This window comes from Lissotriton vulgaris, chromosome 12, assembly GCF_964263255.1.
Source record: "Lissotriton vulgaris chromosome 12, aLisVul1.2, whole genome shotgun sequence".
NCBI classification, from domain to species: domain Eukaryota; kingdom Metazoa; phylum Chordata; class Amphibia; order Caudata; family Salamandridae; genus Lissotriton; species Lissotriton vulgaris.
The window spans coordinates 644,770,767-644,782,830 of record NC_141700.1 but is presented as its reverse complement, the minus strand read 5'-3'; positions in this window follow the sequence as shown (position 1 = coordinate 644,782,830).

Sequence of the window (12,064 nt, the reverse complement as noted above, 5' to 3'; positions counted from 1 at the left end):
CAAAAAACACAAATGTAAATATTATAATACCTAAACCTACCTTTTTGTATTAATGTTTATAAATATGTGTACTCCAAAAGATGTTTAAAAATACTACCACAATGTTAAAAAAGCTGTTGTATATGACTTGTCAAATAAATCTTTATTTTTACATTAAAAACTGTGAAATAAACAAAAAAAATGTACGCTTAATAAATATTACTTTACTTCAAAATAATTGTAATAAATTATGTTGGCAATAATAATTTTTTGAGACAAATATACAACTGATGAAAATGTAAATATTTTTAATTTATTTCATGAAAATAAAAATGTACAGATAACATTAAAAAATTTCAATAAAATTATATTCTGATTTCTTATTTTATAACCTACTTTTTGAAAATATTAAAATATTTAAAACATGCTGTGACTAATTTTTTTCTTTAATTACTAACAATTACAATAATGAATTAATATTGTTATAATAATTCTACCATGCAACATGAATTCAGCATAGTTAATATCATTATATTTACTGTCACAAAATACTAAACATTCATATATTATAATTTACTATTCCCACTGCATCAACTATATATTCTACCAAAATGCTGAACAGTTAACCAAAATAATTTATCATTCCCGCTCCACCAAGTATAAACTCAGAGAAGGTGCTAAACCCTTAACCCAAATAAATTACTATTCCAACTCCACCAAGTATAAACTCAAGGAAGATGCTGGACACAAAACCCATATAATTTACTATTCCAACTCCACCAACTATAAACTCAGGGAAGGTGCTGGACACTCAAACAATATAATTTACTATTCCCATTCCACAAAGTAGTAACTCAGGGAAGGTGCTGGATACTAAACCCATATAATTTACTATTCCCACTCCACCAAGTACAAAGTCAGGGAAGTAGCTGGACACAAAACCCATATAATTTACTATTCCAACTGCACCAACTATAAACTCAGGGAAGGTGCTGGACACTCAAACAATATCATTTAGTATTCGTCACTCTACCAAGTACTAACTCAGGGAAGGTGCTGGACACAAAACCAATATAATTTACTATTCCCACTCCACCAAGTACAATGTCAGGAAAGGTGCTGGACATTCAAACAATATAATATACTATTCCCACTCCACCAAATACTAACTCAGGGAAGGTGCTGGACCCAAAACCCATATCATTTACTATTCCCACTCCACCAAGTACAACGTCAGGAAAGGTGCTGGTCACTCAAACAATATAATATACTATTCCCACTCCACCAAGTACAAACTCGGGAAGGTGCTGGATACCAAAACCATATAATTTACTATTACCACTCCACCAAATACTAACTCCGGAAAAGTGCTGTACAATCAACCTATATAATTTACTATTCCCACTCCACCAAGTATAAACTCAGGGAAGATGCTGGACAATCAAACAATATTATTAACTAATCCCACTCCACCAACGACAAACTCAGGTAATGAACTGAACACAAAACCAATATAATTTACTAAAATTTAAGTTTTTTTATTTTTTATTTTAATTGTAACATTTTAGAAAGAAATTTTACAAATTAAAAATTTTAAAACACCCTGCACCCTATACCCATAAAAACCCACATCCCACTCTTAAATTTTTATATAAATTCTTTAAATTTGTATAAACAAATTAAATGTTTAAAAATTTATAAAAAATAAAATTTATGATTACAAATTGTATCAAAAATACCCTCCCTATTGCCATAAAAACACACATCCCATTCCTAAATTTAAGTATAAATTTTAAAAAATGTAAATATTTAATCTTTTTTTATTACTAATTAAAAATTTAACAATCCCCACCCTATTCCTCTAAAAACCCACATCCCACTCCTAAATTTCTTTCAGAATTTTCTTAAATTAAAAAAAAAAATTTTTTATAAAAATAAAATTTTCATTTTAAAAATGCACATTTTTTAAAACTATCCCAACCCTATTCCCTTAAAAACCCACATCCCACTCCAAATTTTTTTCTAAATTATTTTTAATTTTAAATTTTTTTTAATTCTAATTTTTAAAGCACTTCCCACCCTATTCCCCTAAAAACCCACATCCCGCTCCTAATGTTTTTTTCAACATTTTAAAAAAATGTAAAAAAAAATTTTTTTAATTAAATAAAAATTACATTTCACTTTTTTAAAACTTTCCCCACCCTATTCCCCTAAAAACCCACAGCCCGCTCCTAAATTTTATTTTACATTATTTTTTATTTTTTTATTTTATTTTTTATAATAAAAAAATAAAAAGAATTCCAAATTCACTTTTTTAAAATACTCCCCACCCTATTCTCCTAAAAACCCACATCCCACTCCTAAATTTTCTTATACATTTATTTAATTATTTTTCATATTTTTTATTTTTTATAAAAAAATATTCTAAAATCACTTTTTTAAAACACTCCCCACCCTATTCCCCTAAAACCCACATCCCGCTCCTAAATTTTATTATACATTTATTTAAATTTTTTAAATTATTTTTTATTTTTTATATAAAAAAAATGTTTAAATTCTAAAATCACTTTTTTAAAACACTCCCCACCCTATTCCCCTAAAAACCCACATCCCGCTCCTAAATTTTATCATACTTTTTTTTTATAATAAATATTTTTTTTTACTTATTTATTAAAAATTATATAATATATATTTTTCTTATTAACTTAAATTACATATTTAACGATCCAAACACAAAATATAAATATTCTTACACTCTATATTTATAATTTCGATATTTTAACTTTCTATATTTTTACATTCGATATTCTGACACTCTATATTTTTACATTCGATATTCTGACACTCTATATTTTTACTTTCGATATTATTTATTTACTAACATAAACGATATTTTACCCACTCGATATTAACCTCGATATTACTACCTTCGATTTTTTTTTTTTACTATTAAAATCGATATTACTTACCTCGATATTATTGCAGACTCGATATTCGTGACTCGATATTATGTCCATTTGATTAAAAAAACTCGATATTTAGACTGCATACCATTCTAGACATGGTGCAGTTTTGCACCTCTCTCCCCAGAGCGGAGAGTCCAGGACATTTGGGTTATGATCCCAATGTTTCATGTTCTGCCCTGGATCTCAGTGAGGATGACTCTGGGGCTGCTGGGGCTACTGGCCTCCTACATCCTGCTGGTGAAGCTTGCCAGAGAGCATATGCAGGGTCTTTAGTGGGATCTAAAGTTCAATTGAGCACAGCACCAAGGGGATCTGTCTGATCGAGTCCAGATTTCAGAGGAGACTGCAAGAGCCCTACAGTGTTGGTTGCTATACCGCAGTTGGGTCAGTGGCTGGCCCCTCGCTTACACCACTCAGAGGTGAAAGTGGTGACAGATTCATCACTTCTGTGTTGGCCATCAGGGAGAGTTGGAAATCAGATAGGTCTGGTCTCTGGCGGAGCCCCAGCTCTACATCAACATGCTGCAGTTACGGGCCATCCACTTGGTGTTGAAAAGCTCCCTGATCTCCATCAAAGGGAGGCTGGTACAGGTGCTCACAGACAACACCATCACCACATGGTACTGGAACAAGCAGGGCGGGGTGGGATAGTGGACTCTGTGTCCGGAGGCACTATGCCACTGGAAGTGGCTGAATCAATTGGAAATGTAACTTGTGACACACCACCGGGCGGGATCTTTAAACTCCTTAGCGAACAAATTCAGCTAGTGTTGTCGAGCGGATCGCGAATGGAAGTTACACCCAGAGGTGGTGAAATGTATTTTTAAGGAATGGGGAGAAACCGTGCCATGATCTTTTCACCAGCGTCAAGAACACACAATGTCAGCATTTTTCCATGTTGGAGTTTCCAAGACACTCTCTCTCAGGGAAGCCAACCACCTAGGGTGGTGTGTGAAGGATTTATAGCCTGTAAAATGTGTTGGATCTAATGTAAGTGTATATTGTATTTTTGTTAATGGGCTGTTGCTCCAGTGTTTGACATGAAAGCTTCCCTGAGATGCAAAGTTACTGATACTCTTGAGCTATCATGGTCTGAAAGAGGTAAATATGGAAGGTTTCAGAGAGGAAGGAACTGAACAATTTGCATAGTTGTTTAACTGATCATATGATAGTTCTTTACAGTTTAACCCTTTCCATGCGGCCGCGATTCCCCTGGTGTGCTGTAAACAGCACGAACAGGGGCGGGCCGTAACAAACCCCAGCCGTCATCAGCACACGAGCACCGTAGTGCATGACGGCTGGGGTTCGTCATCAGCATGGAAGGGGTTAAGAAAATGAAGTTGGTGGGTTTAGGCTTTAACTGCTTGAGCTATGGTACGGAACACGGGTTTTGAATTTAGTGGTAAGAAGACACATGATAATATTTTTTTAAGATTTTGTTTTCAAGAAAAACCTTCATGAGTGTGTTTCTAACATGCTTAAAAGACTGTTAGTTTCACTAACAGGGCTGAAGAATTTCTTTCAGCAGGGGGTACTTTACCCCATACACATTACAGTGGCAGTCATCATGGTTTAGTTATAGCGAGGACCTACTTACCATAGGAAATGGATTTCTAGTTTTGCTAAGAACGTCGGTGCCATTTCGTGGATCTTCACAAACATTTCTATAAAGAGTTCATTCACTTCAGCTCCTTCCTAGAAAGTTTTAGTGTAATGTATGAACCAGGGCCAGAGAAAAAAGAGGGGTGTCCCGGAGACCCAAAAAGAAATTTCTCCATGCAAGAGAGGAGGGCAATTGGTGTGAAGGCATGCAAGAAATCTTGAGGCCATAGGATTGTTAAGGAATCTACCACCCAAGCCTGGGTACATCATATCTTTGTACCAAATAATAATGGGAGCATCGCGTTATGTTCTAGTGAAAACAGATCTATCCAGTGAGAGCAAATTTGGTTGATCTCCTAGGGAGCCAGATGGTACATCACCGATGATGATAGATTTCAGCTGAGAAGGTCTGCCGGAAATCCAACTGTCCCTGAATATAGACTGCTGTGAGTGCTAGTATGTGAGTTTTTGCCCAGGTAAATGTCTGCCTCGCAACCAGGTCTAGATGTTTACTCTTACTCTTTGTGCTCCCTTTTTTCTTGAGTTAACATGGTCACCTGTTGTGCTTCCTGGCTGTAGTCAAATGAGGAGTGAGCACTCAGAGTGCCTTTCACATCACCGATAGTTCCTTGGACGGCTGATTTCTCTTCTCTTTGTACCAAGGGCCTGTCCTTTTCCGGTCTACCAGAGTTGCATCTCAACCCCAAAGACAGGTATCCTTGATCAGATGAGCGAAGGCAGTATAACTTAGTAGTATTCCTTTAGATAAGTTCTCTACTACCAGCCACCAACACAAATTCTGCTTTATCTGAGGTGCTATTGGAATCAGATGCTGGTACTGATGTGAACTCTTGGGCCAGTACTGCAGCAGATGATAGCCCATGGGTTTTGGATGCTGCCATCAACCCATGCACCTTTAACAAGGACCAGGCTGTCACTGTTGATTATGTGAGCAGGTCTCTCAAAGTGTTATCAACTGACATGATCTTCATATGGGGAAGAAATGCCAAACACAGTTGTCGAACTTAGCACCAATGAACAACATGCCCTGATTTTGCTGCAGAAGAAACTTCTTGAAATTGATTATAAAATTCAGATCCTAGAGCTTTTTGGTTATCACCTCCACGTTCTCAAATGCCTTTAAAAAACAGAAGATAACCAGTCATTGATATATAGGAAGCTAGTTATGGCGCTCAATTGAAGGTATGCAGCAACATTAGCCAATAGCATTGTAAACTGTCTGGGAGACGTCACCAGGCTGAAAGGAAGGTTTTTGGAACTGGAAATATTGATCTGTCTCAGCGAAATGCATACATTTCTGGCTCTCCGGGTGATTTGGAACATGGAAACAGGCATCGTGCACATTGAGTGTAGTCGGATTAATGGGATGATTAGTAGAATCAAAATCAATCAGAACGATTCCACTAGGACATATTTGTTCAAAGGCTTCAAATTCAAAACAGGACATTCTTGTACCAAAGGCAGATGGAAGAGTAAGAGAACTGAATAAACCCCTCTCCCTTTCTGAGCGTATGGGACTGGAATTAGCCCTCTCTCGTCTAGCAGAGTTTCTGTCCCTGTTGCTAGATCTTTTGTGATAACAGGGTGTATGTGAATGAGACAAAGGGAATTAGATAACCATACTTCTTTTATCTCGTAGACCCACTGTAATATAGTAATTCCACTGCTTCTAAAACAGTTTTAGCCTTCCTTCAATTCCTTGATAGTCCTATTTGATCTGACCTCTGCTTTGATCTCTGAAATTGTTTTTTTTTTCCTGAATGGCCAGTATCGAATGCTTGGAATAAGATGCTCGGAAACAAATTAGTTGTATGCCAGATTAGAATTTAAAAGGTTTAAGAATTATTTTCTTCTCCTCAGTTGCCTTCTGTCATCTAATTCTGCACTAAACATCTTTGGTCCAGTAAAAGGCAGTTTCTGGATTAAGGACCTAGGACTGGAATAAAGTATCCAGAACTTCATCCAGAGTAAACTTTGATTTACAATACCTGACCAGTTGAAGATGTTGAAAGTCACATATGGAAGGAATTGTGCTAACAGGTCCATATTTCACAAAATGGTAGATGAGTCTCCATTTTCCTGAATCCAATCATACAATACTTGAACCTCTTTCAGCAACACCCGAGTGCCATAGACTGTGTAAGGATTAGCTCTGACTGCAAAACAAGCAGTGGTGTATGGTCTTTTAAGCATTGGCTAAATCTTTATATCCAACACACTTGGTAGTGTACACTCATGAGAGGATAAAGAGGATGTAGATGCCATTGAAGCCAAGATGATATTGACTTTAGGTGTCTGAGGGAAATTAGCATCAACGTCCTTAAGTATCTTTTTTTTTTTTGTTCAGAAACTGTGCAAACGATCACTGTTCAGAGTCCTTCCACCTCTTCAACGTTATTGCCTTTATGACATTGTGCAGCGGCAAACTCTCCACTGCAGGCCAACTGTATCGAGACTAAAACACCTCCTCCTCCACTGTGTTCTCTTCCTCAAAACCAAGAAATTCTCTTTTGTGTTTGAGAAGGTCACTTAATTGGGAGGTTTGCCTGCTTTGATCCCTTTAATCCTCATTTAGATCATCCTCAAAATCCTTCCTCTGCTGTTTAGCTCTAGGTTCTGCCAGGGATGAGTTTACAGCTTCTCTAATTAAAGCCTAAATATCAGATCTTGAAATCTGGAGGACTTCATCATCTTATAATTGGTGAGACTCATTAATATTGTGGAGTTTTTTGTAGCCTTTTTGCCTGCCATTTTGTCAAACAGCATTAGAATGCGATACAGCGGCATTCTTCCTGTTTATATCGGTCAATTTAGTACCCAAATCCCACTCTCACAAGATCTAGTCACCAAGGAAATCCTTTCTGTGTATCCTTTCATGCATTAAAAAACACACCAGCTGCTGACCATGAAAATGAAACTAGTGGTTCCTGACGACCTGACTACCAGAGCCACGCGGCTTACCCGCTCCAGCGCAGCACGCGCAGGAAGTACATCTGCAGTTGGTGCAGAGAATTCCATCCGTCAAGAGTCACGGATAGTTTCAAATCAGCATTTACTGAGGTAAACACCATGCATCTACAACAGTAAAAAGTACACAAGGATGAGCGAGAGAGGGACATTTTATAGTGCTTCTGTGACTATAAAATAAAACTTAACTCAGATCATGGATTTGACTGCGTGTTTTAGTCTGAGGGAGGCGGAGTCACCTCCAATTTTAGTGGCTGGGATGAGGAGTACACTATGAGGGGGTAATCAGCTGTATTTTTTTTTAAAACCTGAAAGTTTACTTTACTTAGTGGCAATCAAAGAAATGGTGGTTTGGTGATCTTGGGAATAATGGCGTCCAGAGTAGGTCGCAATTCATGATCTACCTCATTAACATTCATGAGGTTGGTTGAATTGCGGCCCACACTGAATGGGAATTTTGTGACCCTATCTTTCAGTACATAGATCATTTTGCAAAATTCAACCCTGGTCGCAATTTGCGACTGGTGTTTTGTACATCTGTCCTTAAATGACAAGGAGAAACACCCGAAAATGTTTTTCAAGCTTAACTACGATGGAACCCTCTGGAGAACAGGGGCTACTTCTGAAGAATATATGACTCTTTGATTTCAGTGATTTAACTATGTAACCTGTAACTCATGTAAAGCGCTCTGATATCTCTGGGTCTAGTAGCACTATATAAAACTTTTCAAATAAATAAATATCATACTAAGTTCTGCACTCACCCATTTCATCTCTCAACTTCCCCGTCCCTGTATGAAATTCATTTTATCCCAAAATCCTTAGCGCTCTGAAGTAATAGAAAGGAGAGGTTTTATAAAACCACTGTATAAATATATTAAAGGAAAGCTGGCCTGTGTAAGAAGGAATGGTTTTCTAAAGTGATGAGCCACACATGTGAAGAGCCCACCTACAAATATTTGAAGGTTGGCGGGTCCCCGACAAGTGGGATTTTTGTTACTCCAGCTACAGGATTAAAAATCAGGTACTAATATACAGACAGTGTAACGATTTAATGTGTGTAGGTTAGGATTTCTTTTGAGTTGAAATTTGTTTATTTTTGGAGTTCCATAATGCTTCCCCCATTGTAAAATATATTGGCTGAGTTTCAAATTTCTTTCTAATTTAAACAATGATAAGAGGAAATTGAGAAAATGTCCCTATGGCTTTATCTGATGGTGAACGTGACGAGGAGGGGAACCCTTCGTTTCCAAAGAAGGATGTTGTTTCGTCTGCAATCTGATGCCCAAAGGTGCTCCCTGGCGGTGGAAACCCACACATGGAACCTTTGCCTAAATCTAGCTTTGCATCTCACAAGAACCTTTGATGTGTAATCTGTTTGTTTAAAAAAGGTCTTCCTTCTGACATTTGGGACTCCCCTTCCATGCCTTAGGGCATGTGCTTTACGCTTCGGGAGAATGTTTTACATTATTTCCTTGCACTTCTCTAAACTGCCCATGCATGAGAAGTGTTTTAAATGTGTATTTTAGATCGTATCTGTTCGTGACGAGGCAGTGGAACCTTTTCCGCAGGGGTTCACCCTTCGTACACGTAGGAAGCATCCCTCTACAATGCTTCACACAACACAAAACACATCCAGCCGGGCACATATTTTCTGAAAATAGCTGCTGACCTAAAGTCACCCTTCATGCTACTCAGATAAGAGTGAGCCCGTATACTCTAGTCTACAGATGTCGCCCAGCTGGTTTCAGGGCATCTGAGGGGAGGGCGCGCAATTTAATATTTACAAGATTTCCTTAAGTTCTCTGCAAATCTTTGTAGTGCTTTATCCGAAAATAACACGATCATCTAATCATGCTTTGTCGATTGTTTTCCTGCACACTGATATATCTGCGCAGCTTCTAGTGCAATTTATTGCTCACAGTATTCCAGCCCATGGATGGAAATGACTTTGGGACACAACTAACAAGCATTGGCAAAGCTAATAGTTCCTGCCTATGCAGGGGAATTTGCTTTGGCAATGTGTTTTAGCCAAATTGTACAGCAGCATGGCTAAAAATAACTTAGAAAGTGGTCATAGTGGGGTAAATTGGGGTGTAGTGTAGTAGACTGGGGTAGGGTAGATTGCAGTGGGGTAAACTGAGGTACACTGGACTAGAAGAAACGGGTATATTGGAGATTGGCGGCAGATTGGAGTGGGGAAGAGCGGAGTGGAGATGGGTAAATTGGAGTAGGGTAGATGGGAGTGGGGTAGATTCGAGTAGATTCGAGTGGAGTCGGGTAAACTGGAGTGGAGTAGTTTGGAGTGGTGTAGAGTGGAGTAGAATTGAGTGGAATAGGGTCAATTGGGGTAGATTGGATTGGAGTAGATGGGGTAAATTGGGGTGGGGTAGATTGGAGTGGGGTTGACTGGGCAGAGTGGGGTAGATTGTAGTTGAAGGGGGTTGATTGGTTGGAGTAGGGTAGAGTGGAGTGTAGGCAGCTTCTTCAAGAGTCTGTGGCACATATGCAGTCACACAGACAGCTTTAAAAGTCCAAGTTGTTTGTTTGTTTCTGAAAACAGCGCCAAATTGCAAAAGAAATGAAACACCCCAAAGGTGTTGGTAAAAGGAAGCACTGAGCACAAAAAGTCACCCAGAACAAAGTCAGAGGCAAAAAAAGGTTCCTGAGTCACAGCACGAGCAGAAGATGGACACAAATCAAACAAATTAAATTTGTACCTAGTCAATGCTCAGAGAAATAAAAAAAGTGACCAAAGGCATAAGATAGCCAATTAGGAGGCAGCTAAAAAGGCGGGCAATCAAGCCTGCAAAGTTTAAGTAACGGGCGGGCTCCAAGCCCTTTACTGCATACAATACGCTTGGTAGAAACAGCGCATGTGCATTGTTAGGTGAGACCTAAAATGTGTTGCTTCCAAGAGCTTCATGAAGGTGAAAGGACCTTGAGTGGTTCTTATCTAAACTTGTACATTCATCCAAAGTTTACTGTCTTTGGCTGATAAGATTTGTCATCCAACTCTAATTTCTGAACTCTATGGGCCGGAATCGATCAGTAAAGAAGGAAGGGAAAGTGTGGGGATAATATTTAAGCGTACCTGTGAGACACTTATCTACTTCAAACATACTAAGTTCTAGGAATTCAGCGCAATAATCAGAGTTTTCGAGATGCGATCGAGTTAGCAAAAGAGAGTTTTCCTGTTATGCAGACAGCAAACTAGACAGGTCTAGCTGTATGCTGCTCAGTGACCTCACCTTGAGGTCCTACATTCTACAATAAACTACAGAATTCACCCCAAGCAGCTGAAACTATGTAGTAATGAAAGCCATATTATCTCGGGTTGGGTACTGGGGTATGAAAAAGACAAAACATACCGTATTACACATCCTTATGCGGCCTTACTTCACTGATATTGTTTTTATATCACCTGAGTGTTTATATATAGCAAACACTTTAGAAAATAAAGTGTGATTCACAGAGTTATTTTTAGCCGTGAACCTTCCATTCAGAACCTCAAACTCTGTAACAATGAAAGACCAAATTATACCTTGCTGAATTCTGCGACATAAAAGCCAAAATATGCTGGATTATAGTCCAATAAAATCAAATGAGATCCCCTAGTATTATATTTTATTATTTGTGGGTGTTAAATAAAAAGCGGTTTGCAACCATAAACCTTGGTTTATGGCTGAAAATACCTCCACTTACGCCTGCCAGGAATTCAAAAATGAATTACAAAACTTCTACATTTGTCTAAGTTGACCATTCCCTGCAATGGAAATGGCCAGAAATGTACTCCAGGCAGGGGCGGGAGAAAATGTCCCTTCCAGGATGTGATGTATTAACATTTTAAGACCATAATCAGGTTGCAAAACAGTGAAAAATTCCAGACTCCTGAGTTGGGGTGGTAATGCATTCACAAAAGAGAAGGGGACCCCATGAGACCCCCAACTCTTTGACAATTAAAAAAAAAAAGTTTGTTGGGGAGGAGGCAGTTGTCCACAGGACCACTTTCAACTCTCAAACAAACTTTATAGAAAAGTTAACTTTTTTTTACCGCAGTACAGTTCCCTATAAGGAAAATGGGCTACATTAAAAATTGTTTTACTGTATTTACATGCAATCACTGAAATGCCTCCATGTGCTGGCATGCAATCAGTGAAAGACGCAATATTAGGCCTTCTCATATTAAAATTCATTATGTAGGTAGGACTGTAACCTCCTTTAAATAGGAATTTTGTGACCTGGCCTACTAATGCTTGGGTCAGTTCGTAAAATTCAACAGGGGTCGCTCATTATGACCAGTGTTTTGTACATCAGACTCTAAAACACTGTGACCATTGAAGGTCAAGTACTATGTCCCGTTAGCGCTGCGGAATTTCTTCCAGTGCCAGATCTTCGTCGCAGTCACAATCCTCTAAGTCAAGAATGAACCACAAGAAGTAATGCCGTGAACTGGCCCCCTCCCACCACTCTTGAACTCCTGAGAAAGCGCAAGAGCATAAACATGTCTATTGGTCGCGCTCCCAAAC